Raw genomic sequence first — 14492 nt, forward strand, 5'->3', positions numbered from 1 at the left:
TTCTTTATAGCAATGCAAGAATGGGCTAACACATAGTTTAAGAGAGAAAAATGCACATTTCAAAGACTATCTGAATAACTCTATGATTGTATATTTAATCATATTAAGAAGTTATTATTAAAATTTGGGGGTATGAAAACACTAACATGGTTATGTTTTTATAAAAGAGTTTTTATCTCTTAGAGATACTTCTTAATTTTTTCTTGGAAAAAGCAATACCTGGAATTTGCTTCAAAATAATCTGAGGATTCAGAAGTAGAGATGGCCATAATTATAGATAAAACAAGACTAACTGTGAGTAGATACATATTGTAATGGGATGAGGTGTATGCATGGGAATTAATTAAACTGTGATTTCTACTTTATCAAAATATAAATAAAATTGTTAAAAGAAATATAAAACTAGATAGCAGAGTGAAACTTCAGAACACTCACCTTCCTAAAAAAAAAAAAAATAGATCTTTTAAAAGCAGTCAAAAAAAGACAGATTATTTTTAAAAAGACAGCTAACTTCTCAACAGTAAATATAAAAGCCAGAAGATTTTAGAATAATGTTTTCAATGTGTTGTGAGGAAATAACTCAGCTAAATTTGCATGTTCAATGAAACTCTCTCAAAAACAAGGGGAAATAAAGATAGATGTAGGCACAAAATAAATAGTTTGCAAACAAAAGATTCTATAGTAAATTTTAAGGAATGCAGTTTTAGACAAAAGAGAAATAATCCCAAGGAAATATTATAAGTATGAGGGTAAATCTACATGAAATTGAAAATAAAACTGACTGAAACTAAAATAATGATATTTTTCATGACTTTTCTAAGGGGATCAGCAAATGAGTTATAATTAAAATACATAAAATCAAATGCATATGTTAGGCATTATCATAAGTAAGGACTTTTAAGGATCTTGTTACTGATCAGGAGGATAAAGAAATATCATTTTTTACATTAATAAGTTAAGTATACATTTAAAAAATTCTAGGGTAACCACTAAAGAATAGAAGAAGAAAAGAGAATGTAAGCTAGTAAGAAAAAAATAGTGAAAATTATTAAATCTAAAAAGAGAGAAAATGAACACTAAAAGGAAGACAAAATATAAAAGTTTATGGTAGATATATACTCATATGTAAATAACATGCAGTTATGTAGTACATAACAACATTCTAGTCAATGATGAAATACATATACCACAATGTTCCTATAAAATTATAATTCCGTGCTTTTACTGTATTTCTATGTTTAGATATGTATAGATGCACAAATACTTACCATTGTGTGACAACTGCCTGCAGTATCCAGTTTAGTAACATGCTATACAAGTTTCTATGCCATATAGCCTATGTGTATAGCAAGCTATGACATCTAGGTTTGTGTAAGTATGGTCTTTTATGTTCATACAATAAAATTGCCTAAAGATGCACTTCTCAAAAAGTATTCTTATTATGAAGTGATATGCTATAAATGTAAAAGGTGTAACTACTTAAAAGAAAATATTCAGTTTATATGGGACTCTTTCAGAGAACCACATACAAGGGCTTCTATATAAGAACAAAAGCATAGAGAAATCTTAAAAGGTAATGGATGAGAAAAGAGTTACACAAGGAAAATATTAGTCTAAAAAAAATGCAGCTATGTTAATATTAGCCAGACTACACACTAATGAAAACATATTAGCGGAAATAAAAGAGCATCAAATTATTAAAATGTAAAATGTAATTTACAGAAAAAATATGATAATTCTAAACTTGCATGACTTACTGCATAACATAAAACATAGGAAGCAAAAATAGACAAAATTTCAGGATAAATCAAAACATCCACTATCATAATGGGAGGTGATAATAATGTTTCTTTAAGCAAGATATCAGCGAACTATGCCACACAGGCCAAACGTTGTCTGTTGCCTCTTATTGTAAATAAAGATTTACTGCAAATCAGGCATATCCATTTATTTAAGTATTATCTATGACTTCTTTCATGTTATGATGACATAGATAAGTAGTCATAAAAGAGACCATAGGTCTAAAACGTTTATAATCCGAGCCTGTTGAGAGAAAAAAATGCCAACCCTGATTTAAAGTTAGATGTTATCCAGTAGGATGAAAACAAATCAGTAAGAATATGTAAAAGATTTTAAAAACAATAATGAGACATTTAATAAATATATAGAGAGGTTTCCACCCAATAGATTCAAGATACATATTATTTTCACAAAAGCTGATTCCAACATAAAGTGTATATGGGGCCATAAAGTAAGTATCAAACAATGGGTACTCATGGACTTCAAGATGGCAATCATTAACACTGGAAACTTCTAATGTAATCACCCAACAGATACTTCCTGCCATTTCATCAAAAAAATATTCACTGATACTGTAGCATTGCAATGTAGAAAAACTTAAATTGACATGAGGCTGGCCCAAGCTGGAGAACTGGAGTTATCACTCAAATTAATCTTCCTGAAGGTTTGGAGGTTAAAGTTTTATGGACAATTTGGGGAACAGGGGCTAGCAAATGGATGGTACTGATTGGTTGGGAATGAAATGTTAGGGGTGTGAAAAATGTTTCTTGTGTGCTGAGTCTGCCTCTGGGTGGGACCACCAGATCAGTTGAGAAATGAGTCATGAGTCTGGGTGGAATCAGTCAGAAATATATCCTCAAAAAAACAATCTTAGGTTCTACAATAGTGATGTTATCTATAGGAGCAATTGTGGAAGTCACAAATCTTGTGACCTCTGGCCACATGACTCCTAAAGAGTAAGGAATTATAAAAACTACACCTGTACCTTAGCAGAGTTCAGGTTTCTCCCATAATCCTATGTGGTAGCCTTTCATTAATCTTACAAAAATGATTTTCAGTCCCTGGGCAAGAAGGGGGTTAGTTTTAAGGAAGAACTAATATCATCTTTACTTTCATGGTTAAACTATAAACTAACTTCTTTCCACAGTTAGGTTAGCCTATGCCCAGGAATGAGCAAGGACAGTTGGGAAGTCAGAAGCAAGATGGAACAAGCTGCATCAGATTTCCCTTACTGATATAATTTTAAAAACACAGTCTCAGAAGAACAGTAAGGGAGGGACACAAGGGTTGAAAAACTAACTGTTGTGTACTATGGTCAGTATCTGGGTGATGGAATAAATCATACTCCAAATTTCAGCATCATATAATATGCCCAGATAAGAGACCTGCAGAGGTATCCTCTAAATCTAAAATAATATTTGAAATTATAAAAAGGATAAATTTCAAAGAACTCAGTGACAAAAATGTTATTTTCTGACAATGACACAATTACTGAGAAATAAACAACAAAGAAGAATTCAGAAAAAAATTGTTAACACTTTTATGTAACTCATGAGTTGAAGAAGTAATCTAAAATAATTTTAAATAAAATAAAAATATCAACTGTCAAAACTAATTGGGTGAAATTAAAACAGTATTTGGAATAAAATGTATAGATTTTATGTATAATCCAAAATAAAATATTATAGACTTATGCTAAGAATCCAATGAAAACCATTAAAGTCAAGTCAAAAAAAAATGAAATCTAAAGAAATAGAGGAAACAAAAAAAACAGATAGCAGAACTTAATAAATTAGAAGATTAAAAAATGGAGTAGATAGGACCAAATAGTCACAAGTTTATTTAAAAAACAAACTAATAAAATCGACAAATCACTGATCAACAAGAAAGGACAGACAGCAAAAATAAACAATATTATGAAAGGAAAAGGCTACAAGTTTGCAGATACAGAGATTAAAAATATTAGAGTAAATTATGCACAATTTTAAGTTTTAAAGTATTATATATAATGCATCAGTTTGTAGAAAATTATATCATACCAAAACAGACTCAAAAAGAAATAGTAAGGTAATAACAACAACAACAAAACGATGAAGTAGGAAGTTACACAAAATTTCTCCTCCATATAATTAATGAGAACACTAGCAAAAATTGACAAAATTAACATTTTTAAAACTCTGAAAATTGTTCAATGACTTGCAGCTATCTGGGGAACCTTTATTTCCATCAGCTCTTCCAGGGCCTTGAAAATCAACAACCTGCCATTATGATAAAAAACAGCAGCCTGACAGCTAACAGAGGAGACAGAGAGGGAGTGAAGCACTTTTAAAAACACATTCCAAGGGATATATTATTATTTGATCCATCTGATAGTTTCCTGGAAGATTCTCTCTACTCAAAAAGGCTCTTATATTTTACATGATTCAGAGCTCACCCATTACAAGCACTTTTTCCCTGACATCTTTCTCAGGAACAATCAGAGGCAATTGTTAAACATCATGGTTGCCTAAGGCTGTAGGTAAGAGTTGGGGAAAACAATAATCTAATCAAAAAGCTTTAAAAAGGCAGATAACACATTAAATGCTTATAATGAGTTTGTTTTGTTTTTGGGTTTTGTTTTGTTTTGTTTTTTGTTTGTTCGGTTGGTTGTTTGTTTGTTTTGTGGGACATGGTTTCACTCTCATCATCCAGGCTAGAATGTAATGCTATGATCTTGACTCAATAAAACCTCTGCCTCCTGGGCTCAGGCTAAGTCAGACATGTAAACATCCTTGCTGAGAACACATAAACAGAGACACTTTATGAAGACTGGAAGACTAATTGATTCTGGGAATTTAATGTATCGCTGCCCAATCATTAAATGACTGTTAAGCTAACTAAATAAGACTTCAGTGACCACACATGACAAAGAATACAGGCTTTACAAAATTAGCTTTAAAGAGTAACTAAATAAAAACTAATAACAAAAATGAACAAAAAACTGTAAAAACAAAACCTGGGGAAAGTGGCAATCTGATTTTCATAATTGCCATATTTTTGTTTAACTATGAAAATGCTTTGATAGAAGTGAACATGTAGCAAGAAGAACAGCAAGTGCATGCACAGTAAGACATGGCTATCAGAACAGATTGTGAGTGAACAAATAATTCATACTGCTTTTGCCCTTCACCCAGCAACAGAAGGCTCTAGTTACTAGGTGCAACTAGAAGTGAACCTCCTCCCTAGTTCACTTCTCAAATTCTCCCTCCTCCTCAGCCATGGCATCCTGGTACTGTTGGTACTCAGACACCAGGTTGTTCATGTTGCTCTCAGCCTCAATGAACTCTATTTCATCCATGCTCTCATTCACATGTGGGTTCAGGAAGGCCTTGCACCTAAACATGGCTGTGAACTGCTCTGAAATGCACCTGAACAACTCCTGGATAGTAATGTTATTGCCAGTGAAGGTGGTGGGCATTTTTAACCTTGGTGGTAAGATGTCACAGATGGCTATTTTCACACTGTGGGGGATCCAATCAGCAAAGTAGCTGCTGTGCTTGTTTTGGATGTTAAGCATTTGCTCATCTGCTTCCTTCATGGCCATGCAGCCCCTGAAAATGACAGCCACCACTAGGTAGCAGCCATGGTGAAGGTTGCAGGCAGCCATCACGTTCTTGGTGTCAAATAACTGCTGGGTGAACTCAGTCATTGTCAAGGCTCAATACTGCTGGCTGCCCCAGCTGGTCAGTGAGGCAAAGCCAGGCAAGAAGAAGTACAGGTGGGAAAATGGGACTACACTCACGAACAGTTTCTGCAGTCAGCATTTAGCTGGCCAGGGAAGTGCAGGCAGGTGGTGACTCTAGTCATAGTAGCAGAAACCAGGTGGTTCAGATCACTGTAGGGGGGTGTGGGCAGCTTTGGGATTTTGAAGCAGATGTCATGGGGAGCTTCATCATAAAGGCATAAAGTCTCATATGTGTTTTCTATGAACTGGTGGACTGACAGGGTGGCACTATAGGGTTCCACAACCATGTCTAACACTTTGGACAAAGGCAGTACACTGAATGTGTTTATGATCTTATATGGGTACTCCTCCTGGATCTTGCTGATGAGAAGGGTACTCAACTCAGACCTAGTTCCTCAACTTAGGGAGTGGGTCAGCTGAAAACCCTGCAGGCAGTCACAGCTCTTAGCCTCCTTCATCACAATGTCCATCATCAACTCCACCAGCTATTTAAAATGTCCAGTTTTCAAACAAAAATCATGAGACATGCACAGAAATAATGTGGCATGGCACATACACAGAGAAATTTAAAGTCAATAGAAACTGTCTCCACACAAGCCCATAGGTCAGACTAACTAGAAAAGACTTAATTGAACTACTTTAAAAATATTCAAGAAGAAAAAAGGAAAGTCTAAAAGCTAAAGGAATGTTTGTGAACAATATCTTACCAAATAGAGAAAGTCAGTAATGAGAAATTACATACAAAAATATATTCAAATAGAAATTCTGGAGCTTATACCTATAATAACTTAAAAATTACTAGAGAGAATCAACAACATATTTAAGAAACTAGAAGAAATAATAATAACCAATGAATCTGAAGATAGATCAATTCATATTATGCACTCTGAGGAATAAAAAGAAAAAGCAATGAAGAAAAATGAACACATCACAGACCTATGGTGCATATTCAAAATGCTAGAGAAAAAATACAGTCAATAAACAATCATATATCCAGAAAACTATCTTTGAGAAAAAAAAAAAAAAAAAAAAAAGAACTGATGACATTTTCCAAATAAACAAAGACTGAGAGAAGCCTTCACTAGAAAACCTACCCTTCAAAAAATACTAAAGGGATTTCCTTAGATTTAAATGAAAGAACAGTAGGCAGTAATTAAAACCAACATAAAGAAATAAAAGGTTCCAGTAAGAGCAACTCTGCGGATAAATATTGAAGACAGTTTAAATGTATTTTTTATTTGTAATATTTTTCTACTCCTAATTTCAAAGACAATTGCATAAGGTACTAATTATGAATTTGTTCTGTGGTACAGACAATGTATAAGAAGATAATTTTTATGTTAATAGCAGTACAAAGGAGGGAAAGATAATGATATTTTCTATGATCTGAATGTTTGTGTACCCCCAAAATTCATATCTTAAAATTGTCACCCCCAAGGTGATGGTATTAGGAGGGGTTAGAAGGAAAAGCCTTTAGAAGGTAGTTAGATAATGACAGCAGAGCATTCATGAATGGGAACAGTATCTGTATAAAGAAGGCCCAAGACAGCTGTCTTACCTCTTCCACCATGTGAGGAGATTGTGAAAAGACACCACCTATGAATGTGAAAATCGGCCCTCAACAGACACTGTATTTGCTGGCACCTTGATATTGAATTTTTGAGCTTCTACAATTGTGATTAATAAATTTCTGTTGTTTATAACCCACCCAGTTTATGGTACTACGTTACAGCAGCCTGAATGGACTAAACAGACAATTGGTATTGAAAGTAGGGTGCTAGTATAACAAACACCTAAAAATGTGGAAATGGCTGTGGTATTGGATAAGGGGTAGAAGCTAGAAGAGTATGTGGTACATGCTAAAACAAAAAATCCTACATTGCTGTGAATAGATCATTAAGGTATATTCTAGTAAGAGCCTAGAAAAAAACTAGAAGAGCTAGAATGAAAATCTCAAATTTCTTAGAGAATATTTAAATAGTCACAAACAGTGTTCACAGAAATATGAACACTAAAGGCTATTCTAATGATGTTAATCAGAAATGATGAACATATTGCTGACAATCAGAGAAAAGTATATCTTTGTTACAAAGAAGCAAAGAACATGACTGAATTGTGTTTCTGTCCAGGTGTTTTGTGGAAGGTAGAAACTTTGAGAGATGAAATTTGATATTTGACTGAGGACAGTCATAAGTAAAATGTTGAGGGTGTGGCTTTTCTCGATTGCCACTAGAAAATTTAAGAAGAGAAAAATAACTTAAAGATGAATTTATTAATCAAAAGGGAAGCAGAATGTATATAATTGAAAAATTATCAATCTGTTTATATGGTAAAAAAAAAAATGAGAAAGCATGTTAAGGAAAAAACACTAAAGGTTTGGTCAAATGATCATTTGATAAGATCAGTCACCCATCTAAACAGAATCTAAGCTCTCTTTTCAAAGACAAAGGAGGCCGGGCGCGGTGGCTCAAGCCTGTAATCCCAGCACTTTGGGAGGCCGAGACGGGTGGATCACGAGGTCAGGAGATCGAGACCATCCTGGCTAACATGGTGAAACCCCGTCTCTACTAAAAAAAAATACAAAAAAAAAATAGCCGGGCGCGGTGGCGGGCGCCTGTAGTCCCAACTACTCGGGAGGCTGAGGCAGGAGAATGGCGTGAACCCGGGAGGCGGAGCTTGCAGTGAGCTGAGATCGGGCCACTGCACTCCAGCCTGGGCGGCAGAGCGAGACTCCGTCTCAAAAAAAAAAAAAAAAAAAAAAAAAACAAAGACAAAGGAAGAATAACCCAAAAGACAATTTGGAAATTGTCAGGGCTGCCACTCCCATCACAGGCTCACAGTGCATAAGTCCTAAAAAGTATGGGGCCACTATAAAGAATTTCCTTTAGGGCAATGCCCAGAGGAGCTGTGGGAGTGGGAATGTTCTCATAGCCCCAGACTAATAGAGCCATTATCATGTGATCTCAGCCTCAGAGAATAGCAAGCATGTGTGTCAGGTACAGACGTGTGCCATGAAGATGGGGGTCACTGCAAAGAACTGCTAAGAGAATAGGACCTAGACACAAAGTTGCCTTGGAGGCAAGATTGTCCAAAGCAGTAGGCCCAAGGCCACTGTCCCAGTGTGTCTGGAAGGCAGGACTCACACTAGTTGATTTGGAAGATGAAACCAGAGTCCCCGTAGTCCAAGAGGGTATAACATCAAGTCAAAGAAGTTGGTTCTCAAACTTAAGATTTAATGTTGTTTGACTTTTGGTTTCAGGCTTACTTGAGACCTGTTATCTCCTTCTTTTTTCTCATTTCTCCCTTGTGGAATGGGAATGTATATCCTATGCCTGTCTCACCATTATATTTTTGAAGCACATAACTTTTTTTTTCCATTTCAGAAAAGTTAAAAAGTTCCTCCACAGCTGGAGGAAAATTTGCTGCAGGATCAATTGTATCTTTAGTGTCACACATACCTGATTTAGATGATATGTAGATGAGACTGTGAAGTTTATACTTTTGAGTTAATGCCAGAACTAGTTAAAATTTTGGGGCTCCTTGGATGGAGTAGATGTGTTTTTTATGTAAGAAGGACATGTAATTTGTGAGGGGTAATGGTGGTATGCTATGTTCTGAAAGTTTTTGTTCTCCCAAAACTTATATGTTGAACTTCTTACCCCCTAGGATATACTATTAGAAGTTGTGGTTTGGGAAGGTGATTAGGTCACAAGGGTGGAGCCCTCATGGATGGGAATAGGGCCTTAATAATAGAGGCCTAAGAGAGACTCTACTGTGTCTTCTACTACGCGAGGACGTAGCAAGAATGCACTCTCTATCAGACAGAAAGCAGGCCCTCGCCAGACACTGAATCTGCTGATACCTTGGTATTTGACTTCTCAGCCTCTGGAACTGTGACAGATAAATTTTGACTGTTTTTAAGCTACTCAGTGTATGGTATTTTGTTATAAAAGCCCAAATGGACTAACACAAAGCTGTATAGAGGTAAAGTTTTTGTATATAATTGAAATTAAGTTGTCATTAACCTAAACCAGATTGTTACTAAATCAAATGCTAATTATAAGTGGCAGGATATCCATATACTAAAACTCAAAAATATTAATTCCTCACAATACTAATTTCTTCCCAAAAGGGATCCATAGATTCAATTCAATCCCTATCAAAATATCAATGAGATTCTTCAGAGATAGAAAAAACAGTTCTAAAATATACAGTGGAACCACAAAAGACCCTAAATAAACAAAACAATCCTGAGCAAGAGAATGAAGTTGGAAGTATTACATTACCTGACTTCAAAACATACTATTAAGCTATCATAACCAAAAGAGCAAGACACTGACATAAGAACAGATGCATAGGCCAATGGAACAGCATAGAGAATCCAGAAATAAATCCACATATTTACAGCCCACTAACTTTCAACAAAATTCTGATGAGAACTAAGGGGTAACTTCAACTTCACCCTCTGAAGGTTCACTAAAAATCAACTGACTAAAGGCAGATTAATAGGAGAAGAGGCATACAAATGTATTTACCTGCATGAAAATCATACAAGAACTCAAAGAAGTGGCCAAATGGCCAAAGATTGTATACTATTTAAGTTACAGAATAAATGGAAGTTCATAGCATGACAAAACATATTATGGTGGCAAAACAGGTTATGAGAGGTGAAGAAGAAAAGACCTGGCTAGCAAAGATAAACTTATTATGTATATTAAACCTCACAGTTACCAACCCTAACAGAGAATAGATAGTAAATGTTTGTTTCAGACTTTTAATAGCATCAGAATCTCAGTAGATCTTTCCTAGATCTAGACAACAGAGAGCTTCAGAGAAAGGCTGGCTATATCAATGCAGATTTTTTTCTACCTATGCAAATTTCCCACACAAAAGACAGATTTTCAGGGCTACTTCTGTTGACAGGTCCTCTGAACATGCATCTCAAAATATATCAAAAAAGTATTTTGGGGGGTAAAATGTTTTGGTTTCCTTCAGGTACCAAGAACATTCCTTTGGGAAAGGGCACCCTCTTCAATAAACGGTGCTGAGAAAACTAGATATCCATTGCAGAAGAGTAAAACTACACCTATATCTCTCACCATCTACAAAAATCAACTCAAAATTGCTAAAAGCTTAAACATAAATGCGAAACTATATTACGAATTGATGAAAACATGGAAGAAATGCTTCACAACATTGGTCTTGGCAAAGATTTTTTAAATAAAACCTCAAAAGTACAAGCAATAAAAGGTAATACAGACACATGTAACAATATCAAACTAAAACACTTCTGCACAGTGAAGAATACAATCAATAGAGTGAAGAGAAAACCAACAGAATGGGAAAAATATTTGTAAACTTTGAGAAAAAAATAATATTTAGAATATGCAAAGATTCATATAACTCAACAACAAAACAACAAATAACCTAATTTTAAAATGGGCAAATGAGCTGAATAGACACTTTTTCAAAAAATGACATACAAATAACCAACAGGTATATGAAAAAATTTCAATGTCACTAATTCTCAGGAAAATGCAAATCAGAACCACAATGAAATATTATCCCACCTCAGTAAGAATGACTATCATCAAAAAGACAAAAAATAACAAATGCTGGTGAGGATGTGGAGAAAGGGGAGCTCTTATATACTCTTGCTGGGAATATAAATTATGGAATACAGTATAAAGCTTTCTCAATAAACTAAAAATAGAACTACCACACAATCCAGCAATCCCACTAGTGGATATCTATCCAAAAGAAACAAAATCGATATATCAAAGAGATATCTACACTCCCATGTTCACGATGGCACTATTCACAATAGCCAAAATATGGAATCAACCTAACTCTCAATAAAAAGATGAACGAATCAAGAAAATTCTTATATACACACAATGGAATACTATTCAGCCACAAAAAGAATACAATTCTGCCATTTGTGACAACATGAATGAACCCGAAACAAATTATGTTAAATGATGTAAGCCAGGCACACAAAGACAAATACTGCATGATCTCACTCACGTGTGGAATCTAAAAAGTACTGATATCTGAAATAGAGAGTAGAATAATGGTTACTAGAGGCTAGGAAGTGTGTTGGAAAAAGGATAACCAGAGGTTGTTAAACAGAGACAAAATTACAGTCAGTTAGAAGTAATAAGTTCTAGTGTTCCATAGAACTACAGGGTGACTGTAATTAACAATTTATTGCATATTTTCAAATAGCTAGACAGCAAATTTTGAATGTTCCCAACCCAAATGAAAGATACGTATTTTAGATGAGAGATATGCTAATTGCCCTTATTTAATTATTACCTGTTTTATACAAGTATCTAAATATTACAATGTACCCCAGAAATATCAACAATTATTATGGTAAATTAAAAATATTACTCAGAGGAAAAAAAAGCTGAAAAATTACAGTAACAATAAAAGCTCTCAGGAGTCTAGTCCTGAAACGAAAAACCTGTTAAAGGCAGTTGGCTTCATTAAGTGCGTGTGAAAGATACAAAATGACTCAGGAAGTGTGGTTATCACAGTATAAGAGGATTTTTATTTTCTTCAAATAATATACATAGAAATAGATCATTCTATACATGATGATATTTTAATGCTATTGTTATCTTTTTGTATATATGTGGAAATGCAGTGCCAACTCAAAAGTAGGCTTATAAAAGAGAAACGAGGGCCGGGTGCGGTGACTCACCCCTGAAATCCCAGCACTTTGGGAGGTCGAGGCGGGCTGATCACGAGGTCAGGAGATCCAGACCATCCTGGCCAACATGGTGAAACCCCATCTCTGCTAAAAATACAAAAATTAACTGGGCGTGGTGGCGCGAGCCTGTAATCCCAGCTACTCGGGAGCCTGAGGCAGAAGAATTGCTTGAACCAGGGCGTCAGAGGTTGCGGTGAACCCAGATGGCTCCACTGCACTCCGCCTGGCGACAGAGGGAGACTCCTTCTCAAAAAAAAAAAAAAAAAAAAAAAAAAAAAAAAAGAAAAGAAAGAAGAGAGAGAGAGAGAAATGATTATGTGAACATGGAAATCTATTTCCTTAAGTTTGTGTGTGGGGGTGTGTATGAAGGTGAGTACCAACGTGTAAGAGATAAAATGAACATAAAAAATTTTCTGGGAAGAATAATGCAAGTAAGAGTTGCTTGAGACTTCTGAGAATATTGGATATTTAGCTGAAACAAAGAGATCAAATACATGATCCTCAGATTTTGTGCCCCCTCATTCATATATTTGCTTTGGTATTAGCAAATTAGCCTCAACTGCTTCCCAAGAGATACTAGAAGTCTGGAAAGGGATCATAGTTTGTGTAATCTCTAATATAATACTGGAGTTGTTTTGTTGTTGTTTCTTTATTTGCAATTTATCTTACTTTGTGTTAGGTACTGTTCTAATCACTTGGAATACAAAATTGAGCTAAACAACCAAAGCTTCTGTCCTCATGCGGCTTAGATTCCAGGCCTAAAAGAATAAATACAATAAGAACCAGCAAAATCAATGAGTAAATTCCATAGTATATTTTAAGATGATAAATGCTGAAAACAAAAAAGTAAGAAAAAGTAATGCAGAAAGGTAAGGGAAATACTAAATGCCAGGGGTGGAAATGTGAGTTAGGTTACAATTTTTAAAAGATTGAGTATTCTTCATTGAGAAGGAAATCGTTCAGCAAGACTCCCAAGGGAGATGAGGGTGTTAGCCATTCAGAGATCTAGGGAAAGAGAGTCCTTGACAAAGTGAACAATAGGTGCAAAAGCCTTAAGGCTAGAAATTACCTGGCATGTTGAAGGACCAAGAAGAAGGGCAATGTGCCTGGATCAGATTTGTTACTTTTCAGTAAGGAAAAAATGTATCTTCTTCTCATTGGTATAAAATACGAAGACATGTCTCTTTGTGAGAAGGCAAGACTGAAGAGAGCATCTATCATAAGGTAAAAATAATCTTATCACAGTCTTAACCCTATCAGAGGTAAACAAGATGAAGTTTGTAGACAATTGGAAATAAAATGAGGTATTATATTTTTTGGTACATATTATAAATTTTAAAAATACAATCACCTTAATAGATGTAGAAAATTGCATTTAACAATATTGAACATATCTTCATGGTAAATATATCTTAGTAAAGTCAAATTACAAAGGATTTTCTTTTTTTTTTTTTTTTTTTTTTTTTTTTTTTTTTGAGACGGAGTCTCGCTCTGTCGCCCAGGCTGGAGTGCAGTGGCGGGATCTCAGCTCACTGCAAGCTCCGCCTCCCGGGTTTACGCCATTCTCCTGCCTCAGCCTCCCGAGTAGCTGGGACTACAGGCGCCCGCCGCCTCGCCCGGCTAGTTTTTTTTTGTATTTTTTAGTAGAGACGGGGTTTCACCGGGTTAGCCAGGATGGTCTCGATCTCCTGACCTTGTGATCCGCCCGTCTCGGCCTCCCAAAGTGCTGGGATTACAGGCTTGAGCCACCGCGCCCGGCCTACAAAGGATTTTCTTAATCCCTTAATGGGTATCTACAAATAACCTATAACATATATTAATACCACTTGTAGTAATAAAATGATGAGCTCTTCTTCTGTTTAGATGAGGCATAAGAATATATATTATTGTGATTTTAATTCAGCCTTGCTCTGGAGGCTTTGGCCAATTACATATGAAAAGATGCTCACTACCAAATTCATGATCTGCCCACACCAAATATTTCCTTTTTCCTTTGTTAGGTCAATTATCTCAGTCAATTGTAGTAGCATCCTATTGCATAAGCTCAAATTTAGGTGTCATCCTTCACACCTTCCTTTTACTCACTCTCATATTCAGTCCATCACAAAGTCAGATTATTTATACCTAAATAAACATGTCTCATATCCATCTACTTTTCTACAACAACATGACCACTGTATTTCTCTTAGTTATTTCTTACCTGGACTAGCACAATAACATCTTAAATTGTCCAACAGCTAGCTGCGTTGT

At 35.3% G+C, this 14492-nt stretch overlaps 1 pseudogene; it reads right to left on the reverse strand.

Moving 5' to 3' along the window:
* Window positions 1-5026: 5026 nt before the first annotated feature.
* The window catches only part of LOC112615165, a 164750-nt pseudogene continuing 155284 nt past the window's right edge, over window positions 5027-14492 (reverse strand).

The sequence above is a fragment of the Theropithecus gelada genome, chromosome X (assembly GCF_003255815.1).
Source record: "Theropithecus gelada isolate Dixy chromosome X, Tgel_1.0, whole genome shotgun sequence".
Classification (NCBI taxonomy): Eukaryota; Metazoa; Chordata; class Mammalia; order Primates; family Cercopithecidae; genus Theropithecus; species Theropithecus gelada.